Genomic DNA, 20,460 nt, shown 5'->3' with positions numbered 1-20,460 from the left:
GTTTCGGTTATCCCTATAATATCCGGTTTCACTTCCTGCACCAGTAGCTCCAGTTCCTCCATCTTGTTACCTAGGCTCCTCGCATTAGTGTACAGACATTTTAATGTTCGGTGTTTGGTGTCAGTGACATTCTTTCCCCCGTCATGCACAGACCTTCTACCACCAGCATCCCCCGTTACTCTGGTTTCTACTCCACTATTCCTCCTTGGATCAATTCTTTGGACCGCAAGGGTATCCCCTCTCACTTTGTTTACTTCCCTCTCCAGGTTATATTCCGGCGTGGAGATCTCCCGAACATCTCCCAACCATCTCCCCCAACTTCCTAGTTTAAAGCTCTCTTGATGAGGTCGGCGAGCCTCCATCCTAGAATTCTATTTCCCTCCTTGCTTAGATGAAGTCCATCCTGAGCGAACAGTCGTCTATCCGTAAACGCTTCCCAGTGACCGTACATCCCAAAGCCCTCCTTATAACACCACTCCCTGAGCCATCTGTTGATCGCCATAATCTTGTCACTCCTTCGTCGCCCCGCTCTAGGAACCGGCAAAATCCCACTGAAGATCACCTGAGCCTCGATTTCTTTGAGCGTCTTCCCCAGTCTGGCATAGTCCTCCTTGATACAGTCCAGCGAGTAACTACCCGTATCATTCGTTCCCACATGAAGGATAATCAACGGATTCTTTCCCGCTCCCACTAAGATCGTATTCAGCCTCAGGTCCACATCCTGTATCTTAGCCCCTGGCAGACAGCACACCCTTCTGTTCTCCCGATCAGGTCTAGTTACAGGCCTGTCTACTCTTCTCAGTAAAGAGTCTCCAATCACGTAGACTTGCCTTTTCCTGGCGACAGTGCGATTCTGCGGTCTATCCCCCACAGCAGCTGGCCGCAATTCCTCTCGATTTGTATTTGCCCTTACAATCCTCCTAGGGCTCGTACTTGGTGTCGCCTCCATTGACTCCTCCCCTCCTTCTGCAGGACTAGCTGCTCGCCTCTTCTTCCTCGCCCTTTCTCCTTCAGCAGCCTGCTGTGCTCCATCTTCATTTTCCAACTCAGCAAACCTGTTCCTGAGTTCTATTTCTCCATCGCTGGCCCGTCTTTTCCTCTGCCTGGTTCTCCTAGTCACATGCTTCCACCGTCCACTTTCCTCACCCAGCAGCCTCTCCTCAGAGTCCTTTGGTCCTGCTTCTATCCGCTTGTCTGAGCTTGTCCCCTGTGCCTCATCATGTCTGTGTTCCATCACCTGCTCAAATCCCCTTCTAAACTCAGCCAGAGTTTCCACTTGCATCTCCAGTCCCCTTACCTTTTCCTCCAGCAGCTCTATCAGGCGGCACTTCATGCAGATGAAACTCCTTTCAGGTGCCCCCTCTAGGACCATGTACATGCCGCAGCTACCGCATCCGGTCATCCTCAGTGTGTCTGCACCTGCTACCTCCGCCTCCATCGTATCGTTCCAACTCTGTGCCTGGCAATCCACGCCTCACACCGCACCGCAGGCCACCAACAAGCGCTGGGCTGCTGGCAGACCCCTGCCTCTTCCCTAGTCTGCCTTCCTGGTTTCTCTGCCGTGGTCTCCCCTGCAACCTCCCCCTGGAAACTCCCACTGAAACTCCTTTGAATGGGGAAGGAAAATTTAATGGGGCTAAGAAAAGTGCCTGTCAGTGGAGTAAATGAATGCATTGGGCCAGATTCTTACTCCTTTGTGAGGCCAGAAACTGGCTACAGTTCACGAGTACAGAATTACGCAGAATAGGGAAGCTTCCTTCTTGATCTGGGCCTTGTTCTTATTACCCCTTCCCTTCATGTGCATACTTACCTTTTTGGGTGTCAGAACAGGGAAGGTGCATGGCAAAGATTTGTTCTCCTGTCAATATTCCAAAGGCATATGGTCCATGAAGGTCACTAAGCCAGTGGCAGAACTTAGAGCTTAGAATTTAGCTGCTGTCAGTCAGTTCTAAGGGGCATTCAGGCTGATGCTGGCCCTGACAATAAGAGAGCCAAAAGTAGTTCCCTGACACAGCTCTGGCACAGGGCAGAAACTTCATTATTTCTTATCACAAGGAAAAACTTAGTTCCAATCCTACTACAGAGTCTGCATGGCACAAGAGTCTGCCTGCGTGTAATCACTTGCAAGACTTGGGCCTTTCCTGGGTCACCTTTGCTAGGGTTCAAACTGAGCAACAGCTGAGTAGAGAAACTTTCAGAAGCGATAATCTGGTTAAAAAAAACACCCTTAACCCTCCTCATGTCCCCAACTATAAAAGAAAATGGTACAAATAAAGTGTCAGATCCCTCTCCATGCTCAACAATCCTAGGCAATGGGGACTTTCCATCAGGGAAAGTTTTAGAGAGTTTTGAGAAGTGATATTGAGCAGTGAGAGATTTATCCTTGTGTTTAAGCAAGGAGGGTAGCACCCATTAGCTCATTTCAAACAGAAAGTACAAGAAAATTTCCTATTTTTCTAATATAGGAAACTATCTTTATTGCATAAGATACTAAACTTGTGTCAACCAACACTTAAGGAAATTAAAATAATTAACATTTAAATCTAATTACGGTATATGAAAGGACCAATTCCGAGACCTAAATGACTCAAAATAGAGGGTAAAGAAGGTTATATGAATACACAGATACAATTCTAAGCAAACCACTAAAACCTGCAAGTGTACTATGCACACAGCTCTCACTGACATCTGTAGGAGTTTCATACACAGAGTTAAAGAGGGATTTTCCCCTTAGCTTGGATTAATGTCATGATAGGTAAGAAACTGATTTGGATCCTATTTATACAGATTGAACTTTGATATAATTCCCATTGATTCAAATGGAGTTATCCTTGAATCAGACATCTTAAGCACCAGTTTCTGTGGTGTGCTCCAGATTCCTGATCCACTGTTTCAGATACTCTGTTGAGTTGAACGAGCTTCAATAATTTAGCATTTGTGTTGTCCTCTCCTTTTCCCCATTCTCTCGTCAATAGGCAGAGGCCTCTAAAGGAGGCACCTGAACAGCCCAGGAATCTTTGTTTGTTTTTTGAAAGGAGGAAAGAGAGGTGCCTGGTTGAAGGTTGCGGATCTCTCGAGACATCTAGATAGACTTATGTGTAGTGCTGGGGAGGAGCCAGTGGTCGTGGCACATGTAAGTAGCAGTGACATAGGGAAGGATAGGAAAGAAGTCCTGGAGACCAAATTTAGGCTGCTAGGTAAGCGATTGAAGTCCAGGACGTCCATGGTAGCATTCTCTGAGATGCTCCCAGATCCACGCGCAGGGCCAGTTAGACAGGCAGAGCTGCAGAGTCTCAATACGTGGATGAGATGGTGTAGGGAGGAGGGGTTTAGATTTATTAGGAACTGGGGAAACTTTTGGGAAAGGGGGAGTCCATAACGAGAGATGGGCTCCACCTAAATCAAAATGGAACTAGATTGCTGGCAGTTAACATTAAAAAGGTTGTAGAGCAGATTTTAAACTGAGGGATGGGAGAAAGCTGACAAGTGCGGAGCACATGGTTCGGACATCCCTTAGAAGAGGATCTATTAATAGAGAATCTCTATGTCCTAGTGAGTACGAGGATAGAAAATGATAAAAAACAGGCAGGGTCTGATCAGAAACAGTTAAAATGAAAAAGAGTCCCATTCAGTTACATCATGTAATGGCAGACAGCTAAAAGGAGACAAGTTCTTAAAGTGCTTATATACCAATGCTAGAAGTCTAAAAAATAAAATGGGTGAACTAGTTTGCCTCATATTAAATGAGGATATGGCTATAATAGGCATCACAGAAACATGGTGGAATGAGGATAATCAATGTGATACAGCGTACAAAATATATTGGAAGGACAGAACGGGTCATGCTCGTGAAAGAAAGCATAGACTCAAATGAGGTAAAAATCATAAGTGAATCAAACTGTACCATAGAATCTCTATGAATAGAAATTCCATGCTCTAATAATAAGAATATAGCAGTAGGTATACATTATCGACCACCGGACTAGAATGGTGGTAGTGACTGTGAAATGCTTAGGGATATTAGAGAGGCTATTAAAATAAAAAACTCAGTAATAATAATGGTGGATTTCAATTATCCCCATATTGACTGGGTACATATCACCTCAGTATGGGTTACAGAGATGAAGTTTCCTGACACCTTAAATAACTGCTTCTTGTAGCAGCTAGTCCTGGAACCCACAAGAGGAGAGGCAATTCTTGATTCAGTCCTAAGTGGAGCACAGGATCTGGTCCAAGAGGTGAATAGTGGACCACTTGGTAATAGTGACCATAATATAATTAAATTCAATATCCCTGTGGCAGGAAAAACACCACAGCAGCCCAACACTGTAGCATTTAATTTCAGAAAGGAGAACTACACAAAAATGAGGAGGTTAGTTAAACAGAAATTAAAGGATACAGTGCCAAAAGTGAAATCTCTGCAAGCTGCCTGGAAACTTTTTAAAGATACCATAATAGAGGCTCAACACAAATGTATACTTCAAATTAAAAAAACATAGTAAGAGAACAAAAAAAGAGACACCATGGCTAAAAAACAAAGTAAAAGAAGCAGTGAGAGGCAAAAAGAAATCCTTTTAAAAGTGAAAGTTAAATCCTAGTAAGGAAAATAGAAAGGAGCATAAACACTGGCAAATGAAGTGTAAAAATATAATTAGGAAGGCCAAAAAAGAATTTGAGGAACAGTTAGCCAAAGACTCAAAAAGTAATAGCAGTACATCAGAAGCAGGAAGCCTGCTAGGATGCCAAAGACTCAAAAAGTAATAGCAGTACATCAGAAGCAGGAAGCCTAAAGAACCAGGGGGAGCACTGGACGATCAAAGTGCTAAAGGAGCAACCACGGATGATAAGGCCATTATGGAGAAACTAAATGAATCATTTGCATCTGTCTTCACGGCTGAGGATGTGAGGGAAATTTCCAAACCAGAGCCATTCATTTTAAGTGACAGGTCTGAGGAACTGTCCCAGATTGAGGTATCATCAGAGGAGGTTTTGGAACAAATTGATAAATTAAACAGCAATAGTCACCAGGACCAGATGGTATTGACCCAAGAGTTCTGAAGGAACTCCAATGTGAAATTGCAGAACTACTAACTGTAGTCTGTAACCTATCATTTAAATCAGCTTCTGTACCAGATGACTGGAGGATAGCTAAGGTGACGCCAATTTTTAAAAAGGACTCCAGAAGTGTTCCCAGCAATTACAGGCCTGTAAGCCTGACTTCAGTACTAGGCAAACTGGTTGAAACTATAATAAAGAACAATATTTTCAGACATATAGATTAACATAATTTGTTGAGGAAGAGTCAACATCATTTTAGTAAAGAGAAATCATGCCTCACCAATCTACTAGAATTCTTTGAGGGGATCAACAAGCATATGGACCAAGGGGATCCAGTGGATATAGTGTACTTAGATTTTCAGAAAGCCTTTGACAGGGTCCTCACCAAAGGCTCTTATGCAAAATAAACTGCCAAGGGATAAGAGGGAAGGTGCTCTCATGGATTGGTAACTGGTTAAAAGATAGAAAACAAAGAGTAGGTATAAATGGTCAGTTTTCAGAATAGAGAGAGGTAAATAGTGGTGTCTCCCGGGGTCTGTACTGGGACCAGTCCTATTCAACATATTCATAAATAATCTGGAAAAAGGGGTAAACAGTGAGGTGGCCAAATTTGCAGATGATACAAAATTACTAAAGATAGTTAAGTCCTAGGCAGACTGCAAAGAGCTACAAAAGGATCTCTCAAAACTGGGTGACTGGGCAACAAAATGGCAGGTGAAATTTAATGTTGATAAATGCAAAGTAATGCACATTGGAAAGTATAATCCCAACTATACATATAAAAAGATAGGTTCTAAATTAGCAGAAAGATCTTGGAGTCATTGTGAATAGTTCTCTGAAAACATCCACTCAATGTGCAGCAGCAGTCAAAAAAGCAAACAGAATGCTGAGAATAATTAAGAAAGAGATAGATAAGAAGACAGAAAATATCATGTTGCCTCTATATAAATCCATGGCGTGCCCACATCTTGAATACTGTCTGCAGATGTGGTCTCCCCATCTCAAAAAAGATGTATTGGAATTGGAAAAGGTTCAGAAGAGGACAACAGAAATGGAATGGCTTCCTTATAAGGAGAGATCAATAAGACTGGGACTTTTCATCTTGGAAAAGAGACGGCTAAGGGGAGATATAACTGAAGTCTATAAAATCAAGACTGAACTAGGGGTCACCAAATGAACTTAATAGGCAGCAGGTTTAAAACAAACAAAAGGAAGTATTTCTTCACACAAGGCACAGTCAACCTGTGGAACTCCTTGCCAGAGGATTTGTGAGGGCCAAGACCATAACAGGGTTCAAAAAAGAACTAGATAAATTCATGGAAGATAGATCCATCAATGTCTGTTAGCCAGGATGGGCAGGAATGGTGTCCCTAGCCTCTATTTGCCAGAAGCTGGGAATGAGCAACAGGGAATGGATCACTTGATGATTACGTGTTCTGTTCATTCCCTCTGTGGCACCTGGCACTAGCCATTGTCGGACGACAGGATACTGGGCTATATGGACCTTTGGTCTGACCCAGTAGGGTCGTTCTTATGTTCTTAAGGAGGAGGGGGCAGCTGGAGCCACTGTACTTTCCTAAGAGGTTGCAGTGCAGGTTCTTTATGACTTAGTCTGTACAATACTAAATGAGGGCTCAATCCTGCATTAAGAACCACATGGGAAGCCCAGCAATGAGCCCTGATTTAAATTGACAGGGTTTAGCAGAGCAAAATCAGTTTAGTTGCAAAACATTTCAGTGCATCAGCAAAATTATTTGTTTTTCAGCCTTTATAAATGTCTCCTGAAAAAGGAGAGTCAATTTAATCATTTTATTCAAAACCTTACCAGCATTTTAAAATGGAAAAAAGTCATTACAATTTTGTAGCATTTTCAAAGAAACTATTTTCAAAGATTTTAAGCAAACAAAGCCACTTAAATCCATTTTTGTGTTGTTAAAACTAGCTAATCTCATTTAAGTAGGAGCTCAACAAACAACGATATTCTGGTAGGTTGCAGAATGTTAAGCACTCAGAAATGCAGTGCTGTAGCAACCCCTCTGGCAGCTTCCAAGTTTACACATGGTTAGTCCTGAATAAGATGGTGTTTTGTAGCAGAAGAAGAAGAAAATCTGTGGGCATTACTTCTAGAAATAAAAGAACATTGACAATCAAGACCTGCTTCTCATTTGCTACATTTATAGTCTACAACTGCTGAAAGAAAATAACACCACAGAGACAATAACAGCACGTGTGTCAAAGGACAGCTCAACTTAAAGCTCTCTCTGGCTGAGGGATCTTCTTAGATGAAGCTGCTACTTAGAACACAAAAAGTCCACACAACCAAACAATGCCCAGCACTTTGTGTAGACATTTCCACTTGCATAACATGCGTGAATAAACACTAACATTGAATTAGCATGCATGGCAGCAGAGAATTATGATATCAAAAACATTGCAATTACATGATTGGGTAATTTTTTTTTCATATTTTTCACAGTTTTCAGTAGTGATCATGACCAACATGAGTCTTATTTGTTCTAAACATCTCTAATAAAGCATCACCTCCAAGAGCTCTCTAAACTCAAGGCAATTATTGCTCTATTACCATAATACAGACTAAAAAGTATAACAAATTGCACTTCTCTGAAAAGTGAGTAGGTAAAAATGGCTAACATGTACTCAACAGATCTGCTTCATGTGTGTATTCAGAGTTATAGCTACTGAGAAAATAAACTTTTGCTGCTTTTTACTCCTGTTAGCACAGCAGATCCAAGACAGGTAAGGAGGAATGAGCTGGGTTCTATTCCGTCTCATGCATTGTATGAAGAATTATTTACACACTGTTACATCTGTGAAAACCCAGCAAAAAAAGTGGGGGTTACCTAGCTGTCACTGAGGGCATCATCTGATGAAAATGGAGTTGCAGATGTAACTGAGCCTAATTTTTCCTATATAAGAACTGGTTATTTTGTTTGAGAAGAAAACCATCCATCTTGGCTCTCAGAAGCGGGGCAAGTTTGCTGGAGCTGTCATTTAGAAAAGACATTTCCCTTGTCTGTTAAATACACTCAGTTTACAAGAGTCTTTGAGACACAAGCCACTTTTAAGATGAGAACTGCCCTTCCCAAGAAACATGCATTGATCCCTCTCTGAAGGGTTAAAATCCATGTGCATTTTATATAACAACCTGGTATATGGATTGTGCCAGCTCTTATCCAGACCCAAAGTGCAGAGTTTGGTCAAGAGACCAAAGGCCTAGCAAATAGTAATTAGCTAAGAGAAAGCTGGGGTAAACAGATAATCTTGTTTTGCTAAAATAGGCCTGGTCAGCAAATTGCCAGGTGTTGGAGCTAAGAACTAAATAATTGTGTCTTATTCAAAGTTGCAAATTGAACAAAGGATCCCTGTTTCTATTGTGTCAGTCTCTTCTGTAGAGAACACTCTTCCCACAGATCCAACCTTGAGTTTATGAAAGTTGGAACGTCAGTATAAGATATGGCATCCTTCCACCTCTCTTCCCAGGGACCAATGCCTGCCTTAAGACATAAAGGGGACAATCTTTATTGCCATATACTTTCACTTTTTCTTTGCTTTAACGCCTAGGAATGTACCTGTTGGACAATCAAAGGAGTTGCTTCATTCCTATGAACCCCAAATCAAGATTCAATATATATATTTTATACTAATAACATTTTATCAAAGTATTATTAAGTGTTAACTTGCTAACTTAAGCCCATAGGTGGAGACATTATGTAACCTTTTAACCATTGGCTAATGTGCTATCTTGTCTTGCTGCAAAACCTATCCAGGGGTGTGGAACTGCCTACCCCGTCATTTTCCCCCGTCCTTGGAAAATCTGTATATTCTATTGTAATCAATTGATTAACAGTGTCTCTGAGCCTAATAAGCCAGGTGACACTACTCCGCCAGCACGGTGTGTAATAAACTTCTATGCTTGACCTCTACACGGTGTGGATTTATGTCCTTCACTCTCTATGAGTTAATCGAAGTATGTTATATTATAGAATACTAATAACCCTGAAAAAAAAAAACACTGTGCACATTTGGGAATTCAGGGCTGTTAAGTTTGCCAGAACAATATCCCTAAGGAACAAAGTCCTCTGTTTAGCCAAACAAGTACAGCACATGCACTGTAAATACAGACTTTCAAAATGTATCTGCAATAATTCACCTCACTAAGTGGGAAGGTAATTTGGGGAATACCCATTCAGCCTCCATTAATGACCATACATACGTTGGCCTTTCAGCTGTCAGCCAACTAGTAACAACTGTTGTAGTTGCAGGTGTGTTTTGTGAAGTATACCCCAAGAACTAAACTGAGAACACCATCAAATGGTAGCACTTTTTGGTCACCACTAACCTGAGCTTATTTCAAATTAGTGATTAAAGAAAAAAAGATGTTGCTCTCCCGATCAACACAGAACTTCACTAGAAAAGTCATTTCCATGCATCTCAAAAATTGTTTTCTAGTGCATTTAACTTGATAGAGTAACATTTGGTGAACTATATCTGTGAGCTCACTTTAAATACTGTCTTCCTAACTTTAGCAGCCCCACAACAGTCTTTTTGCAGTTTTATTGTACCAAAGACAACTGTACAACACTGCTTCAAACTTCTCACTTCTCTTTTCTTTGACCTAATCCTTTGACCTCTTCTCTCTCTAATTTTCCCCTCCATCATCTCATCTGATTTTATAACCTTCAGCATCTCCTCTTCTCCTCCTATCCCTAAGTCTCGACAACTTTCTTCCCCTTCCTTCCTTCCACCTCCTAAAGCTATCTGATAACATCTTGGAAAACAGAAAATACAACTAACAGCATTCAACATGGTTTCATGAAAAAATAGGTTGTCAAATGAACATGATATCATTCTTTGATGAGATTATGAGTCTAGTTGACAAATGTAACTGTATTGACATAACATACATTTCCATAGTCTCACTCTGCATTCTGATTTAAAAAAAGAATAGCACTATACAAAGTTAATCTGGCATATAGTTATTAAATGACTCAAAGATGGCTAATAGATCCCAAAACCATTGTCAGTGGGAAATTGTCTGTTTCTAATGAGGTGAGTCAGGGGTTACTACTTGGCCCACTGCTGTTCAATACTTTTATCAGTGGATTTGGAGGAAAATATAATGTTACTGATATTTGCAAAGAATATAAAGATTGATTGCATAGTGAACAACAAATGAAGACAGATCATTGATACAAAGAAATCTGAATCTCTTAACAAACTGGGTGCAGACAATCATGTTTTCAAACAGTTAAACTCAAGATTATATATCTACGAACAGAGTATGTAGGCCAGACATACAGGATGAGGGACTATATCGTGAGAAACACCAACTCCCAGTGTGATGGTGTGGCATAAAGGGCTAACATGATCCTTTGATGTATAAACATGATAATATCAAGTAGCAGTAAGCAGGCAATATTATTTTTGTATGCAGCATTGGTGAGATTTCTCCAGTGATACTGTATCTGGTTTAGGTCTCCGTACTTTAAAAAGGATGTTGAAAAACTGGACAGGGGTCAAAGAAGAGTGATAAGAATGATCTGTGGTCTGGGAAACATGTCTTACAATGACAGATTAAAATAATTCATTTTATTTAACTGAAGAGACGTTTCAGAGGTCCATAAAGTATCTAAAGATGAAAGAGATATCCAATCCAAAGGTTCTTTAAACTAGCAGACAAAGGCACAATACAATCCAGTGGCTGGAAGTTTAACTTAGCAAAGTTTAAAATTGACTTGTGACATAAATGTTTAATCAGTGAGGGTTACAGGACACAGTTCTCCATCAATTGGAAATTTAAAGTCAGTTTAAGTTTTAACGTCAAAATAGGATGTCTTTTTACACAAAGTCAGCTTCACGCAGAAATCACTAGGGAAATTATATGCTTTCTGTGATACAGACGGACAATGTATTAGCTTAAAGATCTCATCTGGCCGTAAAAAAAGTAAATCACAGTAAAATAAGTGCAAAAGGGGGTACAACCAGCTTCTCTTCCACAACCAAAGTGGCTCCCCAGTAGTGGAGAGTGCAGTTCTGCTCTACAAAGAAGGAGAGTGTGTTGCTGTGTGCATGGGGATGGGGGAGGAGGGAGACAGGAGGAGGAGAAGAGAGCACACACAGAGAGTTCACAATCTTCACAGCATGGAGCATGAAAGCAATCAGAGTGGGAACTGGCTGGAGGCTCCACTGTTACACTAGTAGATACCACCACGACGAAGAGACACACAAAAAAATCCAAACTGGGCAATCAAACAGGAACAAAAATGGATTGTTCAAATAATACCTGTCCAACTGGCCAAGTTGGTAGAAAAAGGCTGGATTTTACTGAATATTTTTAGTACAGGAAAAATTTTAAAAAAAGAAGAAATACTTGTACAGAAACTATTTCCAGTGGAAAAGAAACTAAAGCTTGTATCTCAGTCAGTGGCACCAGAGCTTTGAAGTAAACACTGAGAATTCTATTTGATGATGAGATGCAAAAAAATCCAAAAAATAATAATGATTAATTATACAACAAGGTTAAATAGAAAAGGAAACTTTAAAGCTTGTAAAACCAAAAGTGTTCTGTTAATTCAGAAGTGGATTAGAATGTTCAAAGTGCTTCGGGACTCGACACCATGTAAAGGCTGATTTATACTCCGGGCATCATAATGCCTACCTACTTCAGAATGACAAATAGCACTGAGCTGAAATCTCAATGGCAGCCCCAGAGCACTAACAGCAAATGTCTTCCATCTTAATAGCTGGGCTTCTGCAATTCTATTCACTTAAAATTCTGAGCATTTAACACTTCTTGTTGCATCTAAATCCAGATACAAAAACCTTCAAATCAAACTATTTACCTCAAGTGAAAGCTGCCTTGAATAATTCATAAGCAGCAAGGAAGCTAGAAGAGAAAAAGCTGAAGAGGGTTTTAATGAAGTCCAGAGTTTCAAAAATAGTGGTATAAAAGCTATTCTGGATCTTTTCTAACCCTATGAAAAGGAATATCAGTCTCTGTAACAATGAAAGATCCAAGTTTCTTCTTGTCAGTGACTGATGCTGCTAACAGAATCACACAGATTACTGCAGAGAAAGGGGCTCTACTTTAAGGTGTAATACCTGATGAAGGATCTGAAGTGTTCAAACTGATTTTTATTCTTCCTGGCTCTGTGAAGAAGAATTGATCCTTAAAATTGCTATACTAAGCTGCAATTCAATTAGAATAAAACATGAAAGTCAAGTAAACACACTAAGCTCAAGACTAACATTATAGCACCTGTCTGGCAAAGCTACTACAACTTGCAGAGGCTTAGAGTGGAATATTAGACACAATCAGCTATTGTATATCATTGCTAGCCATTCCACTGAGAGTAGGCAGGGTCTGTACTTTGATGTTTCAAACATATCATCTCTGCACAACAGTTATTTGGTTGATTTCTCCTGGATTTCTACTGAGCTGTTGTGCCAGTGACAATAGAAGAGTAATAGATTTTGCATGGTGAAAACAACATGCTGTCGGCTGAACTACAATTCAATATGGAAAGAAAAAAGTTCTGAAGTATTTATATCAGAAATGTGAAAGTGGGGGCAGAGTTAGAAATGGAGACAAAAGTACAAGCTTTTGGAAATTTAAGTAAAAAAAATGCTCCTTTCAATTTTGTCTTAAAGTATTCAGATTGGTACTATTAATACACCATATAGAACCAATCTATGGATGATCTGATTACCCTAAGCCAACAGAAGCCATTTCACCAAAATACTTTTTTACATCACTTAAGACCATGTACATAAGGAAAATTACTTCACTTGTACTCTAGTAAGACCTTCTTGATTTCTACTCATAAAACACTTTGGGCTGTAGAGTTAAAATGTACCTCTAGTTTAATAATTAGAGTATCGGTCTTGCTTTTGCAGATAGTGAAAGATACCGTTACAAACACTGATTCTCCCAGACAGTGTTAATGAAACACAGAAATATAGCACTATTAAAGAGGCTCATGGGTGAGGGAGAGGAGATTATTTTTTTCAAATTCTAAAACACGTATTAGCCTACTTCTCTCTGCTGCTGAGTCCAATACAAAATAAATTAACAGGAAAAAAATTCTGTAATCTTTTACAGTGTTAAAGTTAACTTTGGAAGCCTCTCTTTGTGCTGATTTCTGTCACAGCTTCTTTAAAGTTTATTAAACTTTTAAGTGTAGTATGATAATCTGACACATTCCACTTTAAACACTGGAGAGGAAGGATATTCCAGTGGATAGAGCACTTGCCTAGGGTTTAGGAGATCTGAATTAATTCCCTGCTCTGTCAAGGACTTCCTGAGTCACCTCAGGCAAGTTAACTTATTCTCTCTATGCCTTATTTTCATCCCCATCTCTAAGATTGGGAAGATTTGTACTGCCTTACCTCATAGGAGTGTTGTAGGGATAAATACATTCAAAACTGTGAGACTGTCATACTAAAGCAGTGGGGGCGGGGAGAGAAAGGTGTATCTTTGATAACCAGACAGACGCACACTGGAAATTTCCATGGAGAAGTGTGCAAGACGTTCTGAATGACAGAAGTCCCAGAGTGCACAGTTTTCCAATATGAATCCTGAGGCAGGCTGCCAGAGCTGCTCATGGCTTCACATCTTACAACATGAACATCAGAAAATATAATGTATTGTACAGAGATCCTGACTAAATTAACCACACAGTGCAGGAGCAGAGAAATTAGGATAAGGAAGGAAACTGCAAATAGGGAAAGAGTTGTCCTAATATTACTAACCCTTTTTAAAAAAGCTTAAATATTTTCTCAAGTGAACTAATCCTAAAGTGCAGAGATTTGGTCTTATTTTGTTTCTCTCTTCAGGGAAAGGTAGATCACAGAACTACTGTAAATCTCTGTAAATTTGTACCCAGGGAATAATCAGGAATAAAATAACAAAGGTGCCACTGCTGTTGGTCAAGAATACTTGTAACTAGCAGAACACACCTAGGAAATGTCTTTCATGGCAATAATTGCTACTGAGATATAAGACTCAGATTCATAAGCACCAAATTTGTTTGTAGTTTCAAAGAGAAATAAAGAAACAGATATGGACTTCTCCTAAAGCTTTTCTTCCTGCCTACTTTAGTTCCTGCAGCACATTACACACAGAGAGGAAACAATAAGATAGGAGCTCTCTGAATATAGGAACACCCACCAGTCTGCAAAAGGAGATTGTATTCCTTTTGCATCTTACTTGTTACAGGGGTTTTGGAGCAGAACAATTTTAAAGTGATCCCAAGTAGAATCATTGATGAACTAGTGTATCAAGTCTGAACAGTGAAAACACTGCATTCAACGTTAGTTTTAAACTGTGAGGTAATCTCAGTGGAATAGCATACTGGGGTTGTAACTCAAAGGATAATTTTTTATTTGTTTTTAATATGGAGATGCTCAGCTCTGGGGAGATAGTCTCATCTTATTTAAAAGTTCAGAGGAATTCATAGGTCTGGCAGGCCCCTGCATTGTAAGGATTGGTAATTTGAAGAAATAGCTTTCTCACATTCCCTTTCAGATGTTGGAGTAGAAAGTGTTTGTTACATTGGTTATACAAAGGAGAGATTTAGACAATATCTTCTCAGGGGTTGGACTATTTTGTAGCCACAAGTTTCTAACTCTAATTTATTGTCACTTGTCCAATATTTGATGAGCCTGCCAAAGTTTTGCACATTTCACTGTAGTGAGACAATAATCCCACGAGTCTCTCCCACCCTCATCAGACAAAGAGCTATACCAGACACCTAATAGCCAAAGGACTAAACCTACCAGCCACCAAAGTCCAATGAGGAAGATGGGTGGCCCCCAATGAGTAGATTCCCAGATGAAGAGCTATCATTTCCCAAATGTAGGGAAAGGGAAGGTGCTGAGGTCTCTACCAGGGTGATATCCCTGGACCCTTCTTGGAGGTTCAGGCTTTCATATCAGCTTTTAGCTAATAGCTGATGAGTTTCAACATGTCCCTCAGCCTCAAAAAAAAAAGTGGGGGGGGGAAGAGAGGGAAATAACCGCACAACCTTATGCTATACATAATGCCAAGCTGCACTGCTTAAGAAAACACAAGTAGATATTCTGCCTCTTGGATCTACCTGACCCACTCAGGTGGAGCACATTCACTGATACACCCTTTTAAGGGGTGCACACACTCCTCCCTGCATGTTGGGGTACTCTGAAGGTCAGTTGAGAACAAGGCAGTAGGGATATGACCTTAACTCCTCTTACTCCTTTCTTGCTCTCTTTGTGATGCCAGCATCTCTGAGAAAGTAAAGTGGGAGGAGCCCCTGTGCTTCCCTGAGCACAGGAACCACACATTTCCCCAGTGGACAGAAAGAGGCTCCTTGCAGTCCCACTCCCCAATAGACATCAAGGACTAAGCATAGCCAAGTCCCTGAATAGCCAAGTACTAAAGGTCATGGACTGCAAAATTCCCTGCAAGGATTCATTGCATGAATTTACTAAAATGCATTTTATGATAGTTAAGATTAAAATACATGGACAAAAGGCTAGAGTGAAGTGAATAAATATGGACTAATCGCACAGCACCATTTATGTCTCTTCCTACTTTCCTACTGGGAAACTAGAGGAAAAAATCAAGTTGTGAGGGGATGAGAATTGCTAATGCCAGCACTTTCTTGATTATGCTCTACTTTGTCTCTTTGTAAGTGGTTGCATGCTGATGAAATTTTCAACTCTTTCACTAACAACCTATTTGCAAAGCAGGAGTCTCTTCTTTCACTGAGTAACTAAGTACAATTGTCTATAAACCCTGCTGAAATAATTTTGTTGACTGTTAGTACTTACCATTTTCCACTCCTTAGTAGCATTGCTTTTATTGTACATGCAAAGTTAAAGGCTGCATGGTAGTCAAACGGCCACTCCTTAGTAAAGGTGTAGAAAAAAACTATTGAAATGTATTTTTGTGACTGTCATGGTATAATTCCCCACTCTGAACCTTAGCGTCCAAAAGATGGGGTACCAGCATGAATTCCTCTAAGCTCAATTACCAGCTTAGTACTTGTAGCGCTGCCACCAACCAGGAATTCCAGTGCCTGGTACACTCTGGTCCCCACAAAACCTTGCCTGGGGACCCCCAAGACCCAGACCCTCTGGATCTTAACACAAGGAAAGTAAACCCTTTCCCTCACAGTTGCCTCTCCCAGGCTTCCCCTCCCTGGGTTACCTGGAAGATCACTGTGATTCAAACTCCTTGAATCTTAAAATAGAGAGGAAAATGCACCTTCCCCCCTCCTTCTCTCTTCCCCTCCCAGATTTTCCCTGAGAGAGACAGTAATTCTAACACAGAGAGAAATTAGCCTCTCTCTCCCCCTTCCCTCCTTTCTCCCCAATTCCCTGGTGAATCCAGACCCAGTCCCCTGGGGTCTCACACCAGAATAAAAAAAACAATCAGGTTCTTAAACAAGAAAAGCTTTTAATTAAAGAAGGAAAAACAGTAAAAATTATCTTTGTAAATTTAAGACGGAATAGGTACAGGGTCTTTCAGCTATAGACACTGGGAATACCCTTCCAGCCTAAGTATACAAGTACAAATTAAAATCTTTTCAGCAAATACCAATTTGAAATCGTTTCAGCCAAATACACATTTGAACTCCTCCCATTCAAATACACATTTGCAAATAAAGAAAACAACCATAAGCCTAACTCGCTTTATCTACCTAGTACTCACTATTTTGAACTTATAAGAGCCTGTATCGGAGAGATTGGAGAGAAACCTGGTTGCATATCTGGTCCCTCTGAGCCCCCAGAGTGAACAACCACCAAAAACTAACAGCACACACACAAACTTCCCTCCCTCAAGATTTGAAAGTATCCTGTCCCCTGATTGGTCCTCTGGTCAGGTGACAGCCAGGCTCACTCAGCTTGTTAACCGTTTACAGGCAAAAGAGTGATGAAGTACTTCTGTTCTATTAACTCTTACTTATCTGTTTATGACAGTGACATTGGCTAACTTAGAGCTTAGTAAACTGCCTTCTTAAGTTGGCACTAATAATGAAGGAAACCTGAAGAAAATGGTATTTTAAACAGAACTTTGTAGCCTTTTCATCAAGTGACCTATGTAGGAAGATACGTTTCTCTAATATCTTAGATAATTAAAGCAAAAATAAAACCATATTAACATACACATCCCACACAGGTATTAATATCCCACACAGGTATTAATATTCAGGACCACTTCACCTGCACTGTGACCACTAATCTGTCTTCTGAAGAACTACTACAAGAATACCAAGGGTCTAGTCTTACAATCCTACATCAAATAATCCTTCCTCATCCATGTGACTGACTCCCATACCTTTGAGAAGCTTCAAGGAGCAAAATTTGATACACAAGTGCTTACATGCTTTGAGACATACTTAGTACCAACTACTTAGTCGCAGAGCTAATAGTATAGCAAGGGGGCAACTACCCCTGCTGCAGCCCCTACATGTACATATGGCACCTTTTCAAGTATATTATGCAATTGACAAAAGGAGATGTACAAGAAGAACTTTCCTATGGGGCTGAAGAATAAGCCTGCCTTACCCTTGCCCAGCAGCAGTGGTTCCTATTCCGCAGGGCTGGGACCAACTTCTTGTTCCATGCATTCAACATGGTGCACGGGTTCACATGCTGCTGCATCCCTGAGCCCCATGTTGCATTGCCACCCGCTCAAATCTGGCCTGGCCAAAGGATGGGCCAAACCTGAGTGGCGCTGCAACCCGTGCCCCAAATTGCAATGTCTGGGGTGGAAGCCAGGTCCAGTCCCACTGACAGGAGTTGCCACTGCCAGATGAGTGCAGAGTGGGTTCACTCTCCAGCCCACCACTGGTAACCCATTAGCCCCTGCCCCTGGCTGCATAACCTAGTCTACTCTGGAGCTCCTGACTGCAGTTGAACATCCGTTTAACAGCAGCACAGAAACTAGACCCCAGGGCCCAAGCAGAGACTTAAAATGTTAAAAGCCAACAAAAAAGCAAAAGAAGTAAAAAATACAGAAATCCTACCTCAATTCTGATAAAAGTTATGTGAAGTTACTCTATGGAAGGTAAATATCAATACCTGGAAAGACAAGACAATGTACCAGATAAAAATTATCCCATTTTAAATAAAATGTTTTATAATAATACTGCATCATCTATTTATAAAAAATGCACTTATCAGGGATTCCTCTTGGTACTGATTTATATACAGTGCTTATTTCCAATAAAGGCCTCCAAAGGACTTTACAATCACTGAATAAAGTCTCATTATCACACCCATTTTACAGATGGATAAACTGAGCCTCTGACATTTAAGTCATTTCCTCTGTGGTAATACGGCAGATTGGGGATTATAATCCTGAGTCCTAAATTCCACGCCACACAAACAGCAATTATAACATAAAATAAATAAATAAATAAATAAATAAAATAGATCACCAGTATAATCTACGCTGCATCCAAGTCCAGCAGCCTACAGAGAACATGACAAATGTTAAAGAAAATTATAACTCAACCAATCTCTTAAATACCAGGAAACATGCCAAATAAATAAGGCATTACTAACACTTTATTCAAAGGGAAAAGAAAAATGCCTTGAAATAAAACATATTGTAAATATAAACAAAATACTAGGCTGTCACAACAGGGGATGGTAAATGCAGACAATGTTCCCCTTGTTTTGTCCTGTGTTCATCTCTTACCTAGGAAACATTGCAAATATGTGGTTATTGTTTTTAATATTAAATTCCCTATATGTTTGATGGTTCAGCATCATTTGAAGTAGAGATGTATGTATGAAGTAAACATTGTATAGTTAGTAGTCCTGGTTTTGACTCATTAACGACAACTTTAATTTGTTCATATTTTATTGGCTATTTGAGCCTAGAATCCAGTAAACACCCATAAGTTTTGAAGTAAAAATGAAATAACAATTCACCTGATAAATACAGTACATACAATCTTATTTAGGTTAACTTTACCCCAGCTTTGAGTTATTCACTGTGGGCACAAAAACTATGCAAATTCTGAATCATTCTTCAAATTTGTTCACAGAGATATTGAATTTAACTTGCAAATGTTGATAATTCAATCCATCTCAGAGTGATCTAATTAATGCATTTTCATTGTACATCAGTATATATTACATGTAGAGTTTTGCAAATTGAAAACTTCTTTTGAAGTGCTAAATTGTGAAATAGCAAAGAATCCTTTGAATCTTGCAAACAGAGCTTTGTAAGATATTTTCAGGCTCTGAAACTCTTCAACTCCATCTCATTTTTCCTTAATACTCATTTGCTACTGATAACAATTTATGGCTAATTTAAGCAGGAAAAAAATTAGATAATTAAGCTGTTATTTTGTGCACTGCATGACATTATTACAAATGAGAATCTAATCTCCCAAGGAGAATAAAAAGAATGTAGGAGCCCAATTATTTGTAATAAAGCCTTTGATTTCACCAATCATATTATTTGGTTATATTTTAGACCAGAAAGAGAGCATATGGTCCATCTGGGTCTATGTCTAGTGATAATACTTTGAGAGGATTCTTCCTCCTTCTAAATGCTGTTTTAGCTCCTTAAAGTATGTTCATGATGGAAGATTCTATTGCTGACTTTGATGGTTAATGTATGCCACAGACCAACAGTTGTAGTAGGACATATCTCCTAAATTCTCTTAAGATTTGATCCAAAACCCATTGAAGTCAATGGGAGTTTTTCCTTTGACTCCAAGGAACTTTGAATCAGGACTATAAGGCCAGATTTTCAAAAGTACTCAGCCCCCAGCAGCTTGCTGAGAACAATGGGTGTTCAAAAAAGTGCAGATCGCCAACCCTCTGAAAATCAGTAGTCTTCACTAAGGCATCCAAAACTTTACAATTAATCACTTTTGAAAATCTTAGCTATATGTGTACATTCTGTAATTAAAGGGGGAAAAAAACAATTATGATTGAATAGTTAAGAACTGGACAGTAAGGAAATCCCCAGGCTTATTTTTGCATCCTTGTGTGTATGTGTTATAATCAGAGTTAGCTGACATTTTTCATTCATGAAGCTGGTTAAAAAGCTGGGTGGGTTTTTTGGTTTTGGTTAAAGAGGACTTTTAAACTTTATTTATTTTATTTTATTTTTGCCACCCATCCTCTCTCACCTTTCTCACCACCCCACTTTTCCTGTGGGGAAAGAAAGAGGCAGGCAGTGGGGGAGAAAAGTTTGTCAGAACCCTATACTATAATTTTCTTGAAAACCATTGGCACAACCTTTGTCAGGTGCAATTTGGGGTGCAGTGTAGCTAGCGTCCTCCATTCCATGTCCACTTAGTTTATGCTATAACACAGGTAAACCATATGTGGCAACATTAAGTAGCAGAGGTTGCAAGAGTCAGGGAGAACTAC

The 20,460-nt window shown here is 39.9% G+C and overlaps 1 protein-coding gene across 4 annotated transcripts in view; it reads right to left on the bottom strand.

Moving 5' to 3' along the window:
- Window positions 1-20,460, bottom strand: part of RALYL (RALY RNA binding protein like) — a 656,676-nt gene that overhangs the window by 462,903 nt on the left and 173,313 nt on the right. The window contains exon 1 of one of the 4 annotated variants that reach the window (XM_050941251.1): window positions 18,090-18,141. The exons of the other annotated variants lie outside the window; for them this stretch is intronic. The gene's annotated coding sequence lies outside the window, so the exon portion shown is untranslated. Of the gene's footprint in view, window positions 1-18,089; window positions 18,142-20,460 lie in introns of those variants that run through there. 4 annotated transcript variants of the gene reach the window in all.

Source organism: Gopherus flavomarginatus, chromosome 2 (genome assembly GCF_025201925.1).
Source record: "Gopherus flavomarginatus isolate rGopFla2 chromosome 2, rGopFla2.mat.asm, whole genome shotgun sequence".
Classification (NCBI taxonomy): domain Eukaryota; kingdom Metazoa; phylum Chordata; order Testudines; family Testudinidae; genus Gopherus; species Gopherus flavomarginatus.
Note: the sequence above shows the minus strand (reverse complement) of the source record. Positions and strands in the feature narration are given on the sequence as shown.